The 6443-nt window shown below is 40.4% G+C and overlaps 1 non-coding gene across 1 annotated transcript; it reads right to left on the bottom strand.

Moving 5' to 3' along the window:
* Positions 1-4437: 4437 nt before the first annotated feature.
* On the bottom strand, positions 4438-4509 carry TRNAC-GCA (transfer RNA cysteine (anticodon GCA)). The gene has a single exon. It is a non-coding gene; the product is annotated as a tRNA-Cys (tRNA).
* Positions 4510-6443: the final 1934 nt, after the last annotated feature.

The following is a 6443-nucleotide window of genomic DNA, read 5'->3' on the forward strand; positions in this document are numbered from 1 at the left end:
CATGAAAAATGCCATCTCTCCCAATAGCTCAATGTTTCAACTTGAGCTCTTTGCCCTCTGCTGGGAACTCTTGCTGGGGTTCTGGGGACCATCTATTTCCCAGCATTTGGTCTTGGGGAAAGGAGAGTGGATGTCCCCATTTCTGTGAAATTCTTCCATTGTCTCTCCCTTGGTAGGTTCTCCTCCTACATTCCAAGGCCTCAAACTCTCACCTTGCTGGGTGATATGCCCATCAAAAGGCTCAGGCTCCACCTACTCGATGAATTATCAACTCTTTGTGGTATTTGCAAATTATACAACCACTAGGCAAATGCCCTTCACCCTACAGAGTTTGCATCTTGTGCTCCAAAAATGATTATTCAGAATACTTACTGAAATGTTTTTGAACTTTACATTATTCCATTAATTCTTCTTTGAGATAGTTAGGGAAGGTGTCCTCGCTCTAATTTATACAGAAGAGCCTATGAAGAGCTGAGTTTTCTTAAGATCAAGCTGTTGTTAACAGTAGAAACTCAAACTCAGGGCTTTAGTTGATATGAGTTTAAAAAAAATAAATATTCTCTTGATTGTAAAAGTTAGATAGGTTCCCTGTAGAAAGTCTGGATGAAAGAAGAAAAGTGGAACACAGAGATAGTTGCTGTTAACAGCTTGAATTTTTTTCGGCTCCTTTTTATTTCTTGCCCAGATAAGTTGCAATTATATACATATATACATTTTTATTGATATTGAAATCCTATTATACCTGCCATTTTATAGCCTGTCTTTTTATTGAGATATAATTGACATATAACATTAATTTCAGGTATGCAACATAATGATTCAACATATGAATGTATTGTGAAATGGTCACCATGATAAGTCTAGTTAATATCTATCACTATTTATAGTTATAATTTTTTTCCTTGAGATGAGATCTTTTAAGATCTACTCTCTTAGGAAATTTCAAATATTCCATACAATGTTATTAACAATAGTCACCATGGTATACATATATCTCCAGGACTTATTGATTTTACCTTGACCACCTTCACCAATTTAGCTTATTCCCCACCCCCACCTCTGGCCACCCCCAGGATGTTCTCTGTATCTAAATTTACATTTATTTACTGGTGGTTTATTTTTTAAAAGTTTTTGTATATTGCATGTAAGTGAGATCTTATGGTATTTGTCTTTCTCTGACTTATTTTACTGTAACCTGCCTTTTACTGATTATAATATTGTTCATTTATTCACCATGAATTTATGGACATTTCCTACATGCCAGGTGTGGACCAAGTCCTATAGCCAGGTGGGGAGACTGGCATTCAGCAATCATAGGAATAGATGCAGAATCAGAAATGGTGAGAAGTGGCAGGGAGAAAAGGTACGATACTGGAAGGCAAGAAACAAGAGGACCTGACAAAACTGAGGTTTAGGGAAAAGGATTCTGGGAAAGTGGCATTTCAAACAGTCTTCTATGGTGATGATGTCTTTGCCAGAAAAAAGAGCGGGACATGGTACAGGCAGCTTCCAATCATAGTGATTGGAGTGCAGACCCAGAGCCAACAAGAGCTCTCTAGAGCTGTGAGGCTGAAAGAGGGCCCCAGTGATCAGAGCGAGGCGAGCAAGGGGGAGGAGGCTGCCGGGTGAAGTTAGAGCGGGAGGCAGGCCTGTATCCCCAGGACCATACACGAGGGCCTTCATCCTAATAACTGGTGAGGGCTGTGAAGGACTTTACAGGGGAGTGATGTTTTCTGCTTCACCAAGAAAAGATCACCTAGGCTGAACTAAGGAGTATGGATGGGGGAAAGAGGAGGAGGAATTTATTTAAATACTCTGTAACACAGTTTTTAAAGGCAGCAGATTATTCATATACTCAGTATGCCTTATTTTAAAGAATTCATTGGTTTGGTGTTGTTTTGGTTATAATTTTCAAAGTAATGAATGTCCCTGCTGACAAGTTATTTTGCATAGCAATGATGATTGCCTTAGATGAAATCCCTAGAGGCAGAATTGCTGGCTCAGAGGGCATGCATAACCTTAAGGCCATTTTTCCATATTGCCAAGTTACCCTCTGCAAAGGCTGTGTAAATTTCAGTTCCCCCAGGCTGGGAATAAATGTACTGATTTCCATACACCCTTGCCAACTCTGACTATAATTTTTTTTTAAAAAGTCTGTGACTTGATAGGCTTGAAGCAACATCTCATGTTTTAATTTCTATTTCTTTGATTACCAGCATGAGAGAACGTTTTTCATAAGCGTATGGGTCATGTATAGTTCTCCTGGAATTGCTCCTGATCCCATATATTTATATTTCTGGATCAGAGATCCTTCCAGCATATCTCACACCTCTTTAAGATGTCTTATAGAAATTTCACAAGATTTCCTGGGCAGGCCAACTCTAGTTCCAGGAAGACCATCTTCAAGATTCAAAGGTGCTGATGGACAAAAGTGACCATCCTGTGAGTAGGGATGCAGGCATTTTTATTTATCACAGAGACTCATACAAAAAAAGGGAAAAATAAATCAATTAAAGAGATCCTAGTGATAGAAATGCTCTTCCTTCTGCTGATATATAACTATGAGCTTTAAACATTTAACTGTTTAGTTGATGCTATAATGTGAGCCAGGATGCAGTTTAAAAATTTCTACTGCTGCAATAAAAAAATAAAAAGGAACTGGTGAAATTAATTTGAGTAAAATTTTGTTTAATCCAATATATTTAAAATGTTTTTTGAGGTTTGGGGCTTCCCTGGTGGATCAGTGGTAAAGAACCCACCTACCAATGCAGGAGATGTGGGTTTGATCCCTGGGTTGGGAAGATCCCCAGGAGAAGGAAATGGCAACCCACTCCAGTATTCTTGCCTGGGGAATCCTGTAGACCAAGAAGCCTGGTGGGCTACAGTCCCTGGGGGTCGCGAAATAGTCGACATGACCTTTAATCCAATATATTTAAAACATATCAACAGGTAATCACTATAGAAATTATGAGGGGCTGTTTTATATTCTTTTTTCATACTATGCCTTTGAATTTCAGTGTGTGTGTTGCATTTATGGCACATCTCAGACTGGGCTAGTATATTTCAAGGTCTCTAGTCACGTGTGGTCAGTGGCTTCCATATTGGACAGCATAAGTCTGGATGGTAACTGGAAGGTTCCCAGGAAGAATCACTGCTTTGTAGGATTCGAGAGCTGGAGAGAAGTGTCTTGTGTAGTGAGCCAGTGTTCACTAGAGACGCTGAAGGGAGGAGTTCCTTTATCAGGGTCATGTGGTTGAGGAGTGGTGTGGTGAGGAATTGGACACAGGTTCCTCCAGCACAGCTAGCAGTATAGTTCATCCCACTTCTGGATTATTGTGAGGTCATGAGGTGCAGGCCACTTAAACTGTGCTCGGGTGGTAAAGGCTGTGTCCTGGTTATGATTTTTTGCCATTCATGACACAGTGGATACATTTATTAAAAAATAGAGCTTTGACTCCAGAAAACAGAGGAGGGATGAGCATAGGAGAGAGGAGAATTTCTTGAAAAAAACGTTCTACTGTGTTCAGCTGAGCCCTTGAATGCTGGTCTTAAGGATGTTTCTGCTCTTGCAGATGAATGGATTCTAGTTCACCTTTAGGGACGCTTTAGGGATGCAGTGAATGGCCAGCAGGTGGTGCCAGAGACAGTTGGTAACCGTGGAAAGTGCTGACTGTCCAAGGCTTCCACAGTTGGGACCGCTGGCTGCAGATCAGCGTTTGGGGCTCAGATGCTGATTCGATGGGAAACTGGATGTGGAAATGTACTTCATCCTTTCTATATGGAAAATGGGTAACTGAAAAATTCATTCTTATTGTCTAAAATTAGCAGAACTATACTTTTCATAAATACTTTTATACTTTTAGTAAATATTTATCAAAAGCCAGTTCTAGACCTGGCCAGGAAAAACAGAAAAAACCTGCAAGGAGATAACTCCAAGGGCTTGATAAAAAAAAAAGACTATAAAGTGTCTCATTGATATATTCTATATTGATTACATGTTGATATGATAACACCTAGAGTGAACAATATTAAGAGAGTTGAAACAAAAGGTAGAGAAGTGCTTCAAGGAGATCAAACCATTAACTCCTAAAAAGAAATCAACTGATAGATAGCTTACCATGAACGAGGATTCGTGATCTCCAGAGAAGAAGATTTAGTTTCAGGACCAGGGACCAGGCTTGATCACTCAAGAGCTTTTGTGTAGCAGAGTTTTATTGAAGTATGAAAAGGTACAGAGAAAGCTTCTGACATAGACAACAGAAGGGGGATGGAGAGTGTCCCCTTGCTAGTCTTAGCAATGGAGTTATATACTTTTTGTCACTCAGTTGTGTCCGACTCTTTGTGACCCCATAGACTGTAGCCTACAGGCTCCTCCATTCATGGGACTTTCCAGGCAAGAATACTGGAGTGGGTTGCCATTTCCTTCTCCAGGAGATCTTCCCAACCCAGGGATTGAACCCGGGTCTCCTGCATTGCAGGCAGACGCTTTACCATCTAAGCCACCAGGGAAGTCCCAAATTGGTTATTACGATAAGTCAAAAGAATGTCTCAAGATTGTAAAGATCTTACGAGACCCACTCCCATAATTTACATTTTAAGATAACAGGATCAGTCAGGAAGGAGAAACTGTCCTCAACCAGGACACATTGTTGTCATGTAATCCTTAGTACAGAGTTTAAACAGAGATGTTTGTTGTATAATCATCAGGGCTTAAAGAAAAACTGTTTTATGTGACTAAGGCTAAGGAATGTAGAGAAAAAAGAGGTTTGTCCTTTCCTCCTCCTTGAGATTTCCAGACCCCTATCTCTTCCTTGAGAGCCCCAGACCCCTTTTTCCTCCTCCTTCTCCTCGACCATGGACTTCTTATCAACCTGCCTAGGAATTGACTCTCTCACAACCTTGGATATTCACTAGAAGGATTGATGCTGAAGCTGAAGATTCAGTACTTTGGCCACCTGACGTGAAGATCTGACTCATTGGAAAAGACCCTGATGTTGGGGAAGATTGAGGGCAGGAGGAGAAGGGAGCAGCAGAGGTTGAGATGGTTGGATAACATCGCCAACTCAGTGAACATGAATTTGAGCAAACTCAGGGACATAGAGGAGGACAGGGGAGCCTGGTGGGCTCCATGGGGTTGCAAAGAGTCTGATAGAACATAGTGACTGAACAACAGAGAAGTGCTTTGCAGAAGGAAGGATGTGAAGTAAGAATAATAACTTTCCCCCCTGAGACTGACCAGAGTAGGGACAGAACTTTAGTCAGTAGTCCAGAATGCCAGGGGAGAGATTCTCAAGGGAAGTGAGAGAGTCAAGAAAACTTAGATCTAAGGTGAAAGAGACCACAAATACTTTGAAATCTAACCCCTACTTCCCACAGTTGTTACTGGAAGCCCTTTCTCAGAATCCCTACTGGGAATGCTTGTCCCTGAAGTGTGAGAGGAGAAGCCTGTGTGGGTCAGCTTTACAGAAACCTGGCTTTGTAGGGTTTGTTAACTCAGAGAGTATCAGCCGGCAGCCCCAGGCGGAATCGAGAACACATGTGTGTTGCATGACTTGCGCAATGTTTTTAAAAAGTTCCCAATTATTTGTTAATATGTAAAATTTGGATTTATTGCTGAAATAGCTAGATTTTCAACTAGTACTAGCCTTTTTCGGTCAGGACACATGTCCCTCTGCTTCCTCGCTTTCAGTTTCTCTCTTGACCTTGTGGGCATCCATGTTTAGGACCTTTAACTTGAAAGAGAAACAACATTTTACCTCTGTTCTCTGTTTTGGCTGGATCTGAGAATTGAGTTGACATAACAAGATTAACAGGAGAAAACAAACAGATGTATTCAATTCAAGTTTTATATGACAAGGGAGCCCTTATAAGAAAATGAAGACTCAAAGAAGTGGCAAAACTGGAGTGTTTTTGTGCTAATTTGAACAAAGAGTGGCAATTGTGGAAAAATAAACTGTGTGGAGAGGCTGAAGGAAGATAAGAATTATTTTAACAAAGTCTGTAGAGAATTCTCTCAGCTATGATTCCCCACTGAAAAAATGTTTCTTTTCTCCTGGTACAGGGAGGGTATCTTTCACATGTGAGTTTTTATCTCCTGTTCTCAGGAAGAAAAGTGGAGATTAGAATGTCCTACTTGCACTAGCTTTGTAAAGTGCCTTAAGATCAAAATAATCCTTATGCCAAAGTGGCATATTTCAGACTGGCATGTTCTGCCATCCGTTAAGCTGAACTGCTTCATCTCATTAAGATTTCCATGGTCTACCATAGGAAAAAAAGCAGGCATCATTTCTTTAAATGTCTGGGATAAAAAGAAAGTACCTTTTGTTTTAACTCTTAATATTTTTCACTCTAGGTATTATCAACATGTAATCAACATGAAAGGCACCAATGAGGTATGTTACATTCTGTTTTTCCATCATCCCGCCTATTGGAGATCTTAGTAG

Source organism: Odocoileus virginianus, chromosome 3, assembly GCF_023699985.2.
Source record: "Odocoileus virginianus isolate 20LAN1187 ecotype Illinois chromosome 3, Ovbor_1.2, whole genome shotgun sequence".
Classification (NCBI taxonomy): domain Eukaryota; kingdom Metazoa; phylum Chordata; class Mammalia; order Artiodactyla; family Cervidae; genus Odocoileus; species Odocoileus virginianus.